This window comes from Aptenodytes forsteri, unplaced genomic scaffold, assembly GCF_000699145.1.
Source record: "Aptenodytes forsteri isolate BGI_AS27 unplaced genomic scaffold, ASM69914v1 Scaffold207, whole genome shotgun sequence".
In the NCBI taxonomy this organism is placed as follows: Eukaryota; Metazoa; Chordata; class Aves; order Sphenisciformes; family Spheniscidae; genus Aptenodytes; species Aptenodytes forsteri.
This window is the reverse complement of record NW_008794836.1, coordinates 6868283-6879264: the sequence shown is the minus strand read 5'-3', so window position 1 is coordinate 6879264 and position 10982 is coordinate 6868283. Positions and strand designations below refer to the sequence as shown.

General features: G+C 37.2%; 1 pseudogene; it reads right to left on the bottom strand.

Annotated features, from left to right (window-relative positions):
- Positions 1–1255: 1255 nt before the first annotated feature.
- LOC103895016 overlaps positions 1256–10982 on the bottom strand; it is a 35933-nt pseudogene continuing 26206 nt past the window's right edge.

Below are 10982 nucleotides of genomic sequence, written 5' to 3'. Positions count from 1 at the left end.
GCATTAAAAATCTACTAGCAAAGAAAGAGATAGCCGCACCTGACTCCCATTTTTCTGGGATTCTTTCACAATGTGATTTTGTAATGCTCAATTAGCTACATAAGAAATGGTTTTCAGTCATTTGAAACCATTTTTCATTTGTTCGGAAATCACAAGGTCAAAAGGAAAATTAACTTAATGTGGCAAGTTTATGGCCTCAAGAATTACCTAAGTATAGATGCAAATATGCATGTCCTAAAAATCAGCACCAAGTGACATCTGCCTGTATGTCCACACAATAAGCAGTTTGGGGTTTTGTCGTGGTTTAATTTCAGTCGGCAACTAAGCACCACGCAGCCGCTTGCTCACTCCCCCCCACCCGGTGGGATGGGGGAGAGAATTGGAAGAGCACAAGTGAGAAAAACTCGTGGGTTGAGATAAAAACAGTTTAATAATTGAAATAAAATGATAATAATAATATGATAATAATAATAATACACAAAGCAAGTGATGCACAGTGCAATTGCTCACCACCCGCCGACCGATGCCCAGCCAGTCCCCGAGCAGCGGCCCCCCCGGCCAGCTTTCCCCAGCGTATGTACTGAGCATGACGTCACATGGTATGGAATGTCCCTGTGGCCAGTTTGGGTCAGCTGTCCTGGCTGTGCCCCCTCCCAGCTTCTTGTGCACCTCCAGCCTTCTCCGTCGGTAGAGCATGGGAAGCTGAAAAGTCCTTGACTAGTGTAAGCATTACCTAGCAACAACTAAAACATTGGTGCGTTATCAACTTTGTTCTCATCCTAAATCCAAAACACTGTACCAGCTGCTAGAAAGGAAATTAACTCTATCCCTGCCGAAACCAGGACAGGTTTTAATGAATTTGCAATCATAATAAGGATGTATTAACTAAAAGGGCATAACGTGAGAGCAACTTCATTAAGTACTATTTTTTAATTAAAACCAGTGTGTGAACAGCAAGATTTATTTTTCAATCTGTCTTTACTAGTGCAACAGTTAAAACAGGCCATGAAAATTACTGCTTCATTATGTTGTTCCAGCACCATTATGATCAAAATAAGTGATTTGTATAAAATCAGAAAGTTATTTTAAGAAACCTGATCAATATATACAGATTGTAGTTGTAGTAAACAGCAGTGTTGTGAGGAGCTTTTGAGTAAGCAAGCTACTCAAAACATCAGGAATGCCACATATCCCTCGAGTGTTTACTGGAGTAAGGAGTTCTCGTCTTCATTAAGAATTCATTCATTAGTTTTCTTTATCTTCTTATCCCAGCCTCTGCAACCGTTTTAGAAAAGGCACCGTTTCGTTGTGACAAATCGTGTGGTGTATCATATTCTAGAATCCTTCCTGCATCCAGAACAAGCACTCTACAATGCAAAAGCAGAAAGGTTACAGGAGAAGAAAAATCAGCTCTTCAACAGTATTTTCCAGTCCTAATACAGATATCTCTGGATAATGGGAACTTTTATTTACAAGAAGTATCATTGCACTAGGTAATTCATCAGTTTGTAAAGCTAGGAGCTCCTATATTAAAAAAAGCCTTTTGAAAACGGCATTTTTGCTTAATTGGTAACAATGCTACAGTATAGTCCATTTACTCTAAAGAATTAAGTGGTCTTAATAGTAGCTTATACCTGTACCTTAGCAGGAAAAATATTAAATTAATTCTGTAATTAGAAGGGGGAAACAGAACACAGGCTATCAATATTAAATTAATATTGATGCCCAAGTCTTTTGTGATACCTTGGATTGTAGAGATACAAAGATACTAAGGTAAAAAGTGTTGGAGTGTAAATTTTAGTAAGTCTGAAAACTGATGTATTTAAAGGAAGCCATTTATTTTTAAAATGGTTTACCAAAACTTACTTACCTCTCTGAATCCATGACTGTATGTAACAGTTAATACTGTGCCGTTGTAAAACTCTCTTTTGACGGTGGACTGTACCAAGTTATCTGTTTCCACGTCAACAGAAGCTGTTGCCTCATCTAGGACCAGGATTTTTGTCTTTTGTAGCAAAACACGGGCCAGACAGACCAGCTGTCTCTGCCCAACACTTAAAAATACACTTGTATGTATTTTTACATAAATAAAAGGTCAGGTCAGGCACATTGAGGAAGGGGAGAACAACATAAAGCTGAGATTACTGCAGAGCCTACCTGTTCTATCTTTCTTAACAACACTTTATACTTTTAAAAAGACTAGTGAAATATGTTGACCTTGCTTTGGAAGTTTTGATTTCTTCTTGCTCGGCATACCAATAATAGTTAAGGTGTGACTTTTAAACACCTGTGGCTGAACTTCGTAGTGTAAACCTAGTCTCGCCTTCAACTTCTATATTCACATTACAATGGAGACTCTGAATAAGCCAAACTGAATGCTAAACCACTTTTTAATAATGTTCAGTGTGAAAGTTTGGATACCCCTATGTGTTAGCTGTGGTGTATGGCTTCTAGGAACTTCCCCCTGAAAAGGATCTGTCAAAAAAATTCAAGTTGATACTCAGTACACTCCATTTAAGACCTGCCCCTTTGCTGCTGAAAGCTTCAGTATTTGTCTCCTAATGCTTAGACTGCTTTTATTTCAAGCATCACCTTCCTTACGTAACTATGGGTTAATGTTTTCCAAGGAAAAAATGAGTTCCTTTGCCTAAGCAAATAAAGCAAAGGCACAAGCTCTCTGCAGTTTTGCCTTCCTTCCAGGTTTGGTGTTTTTTTGGTTTTGTTTTGTTTTTCAAATTTAAATAAATGAGCACATTTCTATCCAAATCTAATTATGGGGTGCGTGAATTGCCCCTCCCTCCCCCCCACTCCTTTACACCTACTCATATACTTGAGCTGAAAATAGTCTACTTCCTTGGCTTCCCATACAGCACAGGCCATAGGACTTAATACAGTTGCGACCAGCTGGCCACCTCAAAGAAACTCATACTACCAGAATAATTGTACTTTGAATGACAGGAGAAGTGTCATTTTTGTACTGATACTTTCTGAAGCAAATTCTCTGGGAGGAACACAGTTTTACAGTACCAGAAAATAACTGCAATAGCACTTTCTCGTTTATATACCCGAGATTTTCACCACCTTCTGAAATCTCATGAAGGAGCCTCTTTGGGAGTGACTGGACAAAATCCTGTAAGTCACGCAGTTCCAGTACCTCCCACAGTTCAAGATCAGAGTGTTTTCCATGTGGATCCAAATTCGACTGCAGTGTCCCAGAAAACAAGACGGGGTCCTAAATAACAGCAGAATGCGAGTGCACAGTTCCAACACAAACCTAAAAAGTCTGCCATAAAGCCTTACATTAACATAGGGAACTGGGACAAGTAATTTTGGAAATGAAGCTTTGCAAGGGAAATTGTAACATTTTGAAGCTGGTGGATGAAAAGACAAAATCACGTGGGGTCTCAGTGTGCTCAGGTCTTCATAAATGTGAAATGTAAAGCGCAGGAGATTTCTTATGCATTCTTTGTGCTACCGGTTCTACGGCCGACTAAAGACCCAGCATCTGGCAACTGCAACAACATATGAATTATTACTACTGTCAAGTTTGTGAAGCACTGGATACTACATTCACGAGCGCTCTTAAGAAAAATTAGGCGGCTATGATTATAAGTCAAATTTTCTTAATTTCCAACAGGAAGGGTGACATATTCAGCAATAAGAACAAAAGCATTTGTTGCATAAATGTTTATTCAATGAGCATCACTAGCTTCTGTGCACTGAATACCGCAGGGAATGTCCGGAAAAGTACACGTAGACTAGTAGATGCCAGGATGCATATGGGTCACATCCAGCACTTACGACTGTAGAAACAAGCATTCGGTAGTTAAGTCTAAACACTTTTTTGGATGCACACAAAAGCCTTTTTCTTAAAAAGGCACATTTAGGAAGTAGTACTTGACAACATATGAATACCTGCGCAGATTTATAAACAGAACTGACGTTTTTAGAGGCAGCGAAGAGACACCTCGACTAAGTGCAGTCACAGTGGTTGTGACCCAGTTGGTAGAGTGTAAAAGGCCAACAACATTCACTAGCAAGTTACATGCAAGTGGAACAGTGATAATTTTGAGGGAGCTAGGTGACCAAGAAGGACTGTTAAAATGGTATGAGATCTTGTGCATATTCTTCATGTAAACTTCATGTTACTTGCATTAGAACATCATTAAAGGAATTTGCAAGTCTGTGCTTTATTATGATTGTTAAGAACTGTTTGCATTCGATATATTTGACTGATCTGAAAACGTGTGTGCACACTGAAAGCTTTGCTATCTTGCCATGCCCTTTTTTCTGTCCCAGACTTTTATCTTCGTCCAGTTCCATTTTCCCGACCCATGCAGTTCAACACTCCAGACTGCGCCTACTCTCCACAAGCTCCAGTCTCCATTTTTCCATCCTTCCAGTTCTAGTTTCCTTGTCTGATCCCAGCTTGTTAGTTCACTGAATTTTCCTGTACCTCTCTCAATTTAGTTGCCTTGATGTGGATCCAATATACTCCATCCACAGTAAATCAGACCTGCAACTGCAGTTGAGAAAATAAATACTGTGTAATTTATAACTGTCAGACGTTGTGCAGATTCATAGAGTATTAGCTGCTTAAAACAAGAAAAATGTTACAACCGAGCATGTATGAATTATCGTGTTTTGAAGTCCTGCAGCATAATAAAATTTGGTTTAGTATTGCCATTTCTGACCCTAAAGTTATGTCAAAACCTGTAAATTTATCATTCCCCTGAGCAAATATATTTCTCAAAGGAAAAGCAGCCAAGGATTTGAAGGAATATATACATTTTTTTTTTCTATTCAGCTCATTCTTGGAAAGACCCAAGCTATTTTGGTTTAAATACTAGCCTTGTCTCCATGCACAGGCTATGGTAGAGACACACAGGAAATACTACCAGAGTTAAAGCTCCAAAAAAGCTAGGAAAAAAAATAGACCTTCCTTTGGAAAATGTCAGATAAATTTATTATAACTGATATTAACATCACCCGTGCACAAAAATGGTTTTATGAATGGCACTCAGGAACATGAAAAAAGTCTTCAGGTGACCGTTAAATTTGTGTCTTAGGTTTTACTCTGTACTACAGCATTTCAACGTAAATCAGTTTACCAGCATGAACACAATCCTAATGATATGTGAACTAGTCTTGAGTTTCCTGCCCTGTTCTGAAGTAAGCAGGGACAGCTTCACGTGACAGACCATAGCAGATTACTTTAAATACATATTACATGATTTGTGTATATATCACTTTATTCCCTACATTCTTCAGACAGAGTTATTTTAAAATAGTTTTGCCTTCAGGTGGGACGTGAAAACACCATATGTAGCTATACACATAGAGATTCTGGAGAACATGAGTTATTCTAGCTGAGACTGTTAAACTAAACCTGGCATAATAAAACCTTATGTCATACTTGTGGTCTCCCTGTTTTGAGGCTTCTTCCATATAGTTGCCAACATGCAGTTGTGACATTTTTCAGGATAGCATTATGCCAGCAGTACTGAAGATTATTGTCTAATCAAATAGCTAAGATTCTCAAAAATTCAATTCTAAAACCTGATAGGCCATAACAGAGCCTGTTTTCAAAGATCAGTAAAATGCTACTGGAGTTTCATGCCTCTGTCTCTTGGCAGCCTGTGGACTTTGGGGTTATAATTTCTCCAAAAAAAATAAAGTGTCTTGTGTTAGTCAAAAAAAATAATAGTTACCTCTAGAACACATCTCACCTGTGGAATAATGTTAAGATTTTCATGTAGGTCGAGGAGTCCAATAGTTGATATATCAATTCCATCGATAACTATTTTGCCTTCAGATCCCTCTAGAACTCTAAAGAAGCAATTTGTCAGTGTTGATTTACCAGCTCCTGTTCTTCCAACAATTCCAACCTGAAACAGAAAGTTTTCTGATAAAGACTATAACTTTCCATGCTATGCATTCTATATGAAAAATTATTAGTGAATTCAGTTTCAACTTTCAGTTCAAAACTTCTGTTTCTTTCACCAACATGCAATCCTATAGGTGGATAAAACTGTTTAAAACTCACTTTTGGAACACATGACTCACAATCACAGCTCTCCTTCAGAAGCTGTACAGCCTATGCCTGGTTCAGTGGGAATCCTTTCCTTTTCCCCTCCCTTTTGTCTAGCCCTCCTCAGCTCAAACCAATGACTCTAAACTAGGTCTCGCCTGGTGTTCCTTGATCCCAAACCCAAAGTTGATTAGCACTAATTTGGCAGCGTATTTCTCTACATAAATATTCAGCACAGTGGACAAGAGGTTTAATTTCAAATTTGGATCTTCCTTAAAACTGCCAAATTCATAAAACACATCTCAGTTTCTTACAGGGATAAGAATTTCTACATAGCAGGAGAAAATACTTTTCCTTTTCTCATTTGTGTTTTCTATAACGTTGTATCCACTTCACATCTTCCCTGTTCAACATCGTCTTGCTGTATCTGGTATTGGAGTCTCCCCATATGAAATCTTTCTGAAGTAGAAAGTTGGGAAACAGAATTTTATACCTCTGATTTATTTCTTGTTGTATACAGTACCTTCTCTTTACTCTGTGTCTGAAAAGGGTAAATTCAGGACTAAACCAAGATCCTTCCTGTACTGAGCCTTGTAGTTAACAAACTCTATTATTCCTCTACTGGGCCACCCCACTGGTGGTCTTTTTGACATTATCCACGGTTCCTGGAATTAAAACCATTGGTATTTCAGTACATGACAGTAAAAATGTTACAAGTTAATATAAACATTAGGAAAATTATCCCAACAGGTTTAGGATAATTCCAATGCAATATAAGGGAAGGAGAACCTACTTTCATGCGTACCGGGCAGAAACATTCCAACTGGATTTTTTAGGGGCTTTGGTTTTGGGTTGTGGTTTTTTTTAACAACATGTTACACACACATTTAAAAAAGTAAACTCAGTTTAATTGGGTAGTTGCTAATAGTCTGGTATCTGTTCCATCAATTGACAGGAACTGAATTTAATCTGATGCCTAATCTCCCAGATATTTAAAATGGCTATTTTATGAGAAACATTGTGTTTTACAAAGTAGAGCAGGAGAGAACAGAAAGATGTGAACAAAGGTTAAGAAACATAAACATGGGGGAAGGGTAAAAGAGAATGAAGATGTAGAAGAGAGTCTTGTTTCCGAGACAGACCAAGGCTCTTATGCTTCCATACTTGACATAGGCACTACGTCCAGAAAAGCACAATAACCAAGGCAAATCGGTTTGAAACAAATGTCTCTCCAGATATGAGGTGAGTAACAGTTAGGGGTCTGACAGGCCTCTCTTCCTCTATTCCCCTCTTAAAATGCTCCTCCTGGTTGCACATAGCATAGAGAGTTCTCCTGAGCTGTAGCTGCATTAGTCTTACTACAAAATCTATTGCTAAGAAGGATGCCAGGAAATTTACTGGTCAAAATAGGAATAAAACTGCTATGACTATAAATGTAATGAAGAAGCTACATATTATTCTCAATGTAAAAAAAAATTAGAAAGTATTTAATAACAAATTACAACCTGCTATTACCACTCACCAATATTAAAGCCAATCTAAGTTAGTAATTATCTATGCACATAAATTAAATATTCCAGAAGAATGCTCACCATTTCAAGAAGAATGCTCACTTTGTTATCCATTTTTGCATATTCACAAACTCTTTCAATTGAAACTGCATTGGTCTCAATTTCACATGCTTTACGCACTCAGAAATTTAGACTCTGAATTATCTGGGGAAAGAGTTGCAGTGTAGAAAGTAAAAATTTGGCTCTACTAGAATACAATACTGATTTCAAAACTTACCCTGAATTCAATCATCTCATAAGCTGGATGCTTAATCACAGAAGCCAAAAAGTGTACAGAAAATGATGGCACACCAAATGAACTATCACTTAGAAAATCACCGATCTCAGTGTTCCTCTGAGCACTTCTTGTCTGCTTTCAGGCTGCCCAATGGCTGTTGTAATTTTCACTAATGTAACGGTTCCAGAAATCTGAAACTACTTCAGTAGTGCACAATAATTGTATGATATGTTGAAAGGAAAAACATATATGGCTCATATTGTGGGTAAGTAAGCTAGCAATACAGAAAAAAGAACTTGCAATGGAGATATGTATTTGGTCTATCATGTCTGCCAAATCTGTCATCTTCAAGCACTGGGAATGCTTCTGCAGACAGAACTGGTACCACTTCCATGGTACCAATTCTGTGGTTGAATATTCCCACTTCTATAGGAAAAAGTGAGCCAAAAGAATTCTGAGAGTCAACCATTTTGTGATGCCGTATGTAACTAAATAAAGAATGGTGTCAATTTGACATCAGATGAAGGTGAAAAACTGTGCAGTACCTGTGACTGTCATCACCAAGTATATGATGATATAAAGGAGATCGTTCTATCTCTGAATAATAGAAAATGGAACTCCTGTGAGTTGGGGGAAGATGTGGATATGCCATGACAGGTAATTGTCTATATTTTTTTTTTTTATTTCTATTCATTAGTATCTGTCAGCTGTGTTTCTGAAGCACTTACCACAGTGAGAATCTGGACACCACTGGGCTCCTAAGCACCACAAGGTTAAAGAAACTTGGATGCTTCATGTATACGTAATACTTAAGATTTATTTTAACTAGCAACTTATCAATATGGTTTACCTTACTTCAAGACACATTTCAAATGTGGCTCTCACATACTACTTTTACAAGGACAATGCCAAAGCAAGTTATTTTAGTAAACTTTTAAGTAAACATTCCCACATAACATTCAGTAAGTGAGCAAGAACAAGAAATCAAATATGAAGTATAGTTGTACATGACCAGGCTTCTTATTTGCTTTAACGAAACACTTTTAAAAATAAATCATACCTAGTTTGATTAACTTGATTTTAAAATATGTTTCAATAATTATTATTTCATCTAAATTCAGAAGTGGAAAATAATTAATGGGAAGCTTCCCAGAATTAATGGAATTCAATGGAAAACTCTGTTCTGCCCACGGGATTTAGTTTCATTGATGCCACCATGTATATTCACCTACTCAACTTTGTTGTATGTATTCTTCCCTTTTCATATGCAATGTGGTAGCAGCAAAAGAATTATACCATTATTTACATTTAGAGCATAGGATATCGATAAAACCACTGTAGAAGAACTCACTGTATTTCCAGCCAGTACTACAAACAGTGCAGCAAAGAACACCATTATGTTTCCCAGAAATTCAAGCCTGAATGATAGTTACCTGTAGTAAATCAAGGCAAAGAAAAAAGCAAATTACCTACAAAATTTTTTATAGGATAGTGAACATATTGCTAATATAATGACTCTTTGAGATCATTGTATTAACAATTTACCCACTTTACAAAAGAAGTAAGTACTACCATTCCCATTTTACAGATGGACTGGGGAGGGAATATGACATACACAGAACTGGTAGTACCGCTAAAAACAAAATGCAGGTCTCTCAACTCCCGGCTAGTGCTCCCTTCACTCCTCATGCTCCTTTCCTACTCTTCCTATCTGGAAAAGATTCAAGTATATGACTGAAAACCAGAACTGAAAATCTTCTCCTTGCTCATCTCTGCCTGTAACTGAACTGAATCACAAAGGAAGGAGAGTAAATGGACTTACTTCCTTAAACCCAAGATTCCACTCTCAAGACCTACCTGGTGCCTGTAGGTAGAGACACCAGGTTACTTTCACATGAACTACTGATATATAAATTAGATTTGTCCATAAACTTGTAAGAGGAATTGTTAGTTGAAATGTAGTACAGGCCATGCTTATGATGTATTGGTAAACTTCTTTTTTTTTTTTAATATTCTCATCCCAGACAGCGTATGCATATTTTCTATAAACCTGCTAGTTTCTGGTACATAAAGAAGAAATCATCCTAGTGCTTAGACATAATCTATGCATTCATTACAAAGAGCAGTGGATAAATTGCTCTTGTCCTTCTGTTTCTCAGTGGGTTTACTCTGACTAAAGGTAAACAGTTGTGGAATTCTACAGAAGGAGGTCTCAGTCGCAGATGCAGAACTGCTGTAAAGTACCTGTTTGAGATGACGTTGTTGTAGAAGTAAACTAAGTTCTCATACACATCATCATTATTATTTCTAATGAATCTCTCTTGGTGGCCAAATGCTCAAACTGTTGATCGCCCTACAAGCGTCTCACTGAAGTGGGAGATCACAGGAGAATGCAGTGCTCCTGCTAGCCATCAAATTTGTCGTGAACTTGCTATGTAGTATCGCCAATAAAACAGTACAGACAAAACAGACATTTTAAGTTGCTACTGTTTCTTTTACATTGTGTAATCTGTTAAGTAATTCCTGTAATTTTTGAAATTAAAAAGTTGGAAGTGTCTACACAGAAAAAAAGCTATTCACAAACAGTATAGAAAAAAAAAATATCTGTCTTTTGAGACACACCAACATTGTAATGCTGACATAACTGCAATATATAAATTACTGGCAAGGTTAAAATAAGAGAACATTATTTCCAAATTCTATAGAAAATGTGCTATACCACAAGAAGTGCGTAACAACCTAAACACTTTCTACCAAAACTTCTACATAAACTTTCAAATTAGAATGTCCTGCTGCTTTCTCAGATGAACGTCAGACTTTATTTCTTCAATGTAATGATGTCTGTATTTAAATTCCTTAGCAGAGACTGAATCCAGGCATTCTTTTCCTTTCTCTCCATTCTTATTTTAAGAATCTTTTAAGGTCTTTAATCACAGACCATAGTTTGAGCATCAAGAAACAAGAATGCAGCCATTAGTCTTTCTGAGACATTATTTTCCTTTCTCTCCATTCTTATTTTAAGAATCTTTTAAGGTCTTTAATCACAGACCATAGTTTGAGCATCAAGAAACAAGAATGCAGCCACTAGTCTTTCTGAGACATTACTTTTTGGTTTCTCAGTAGCATAACTGACACTCTAGACAAAAAATATCAAGGTAGTTTA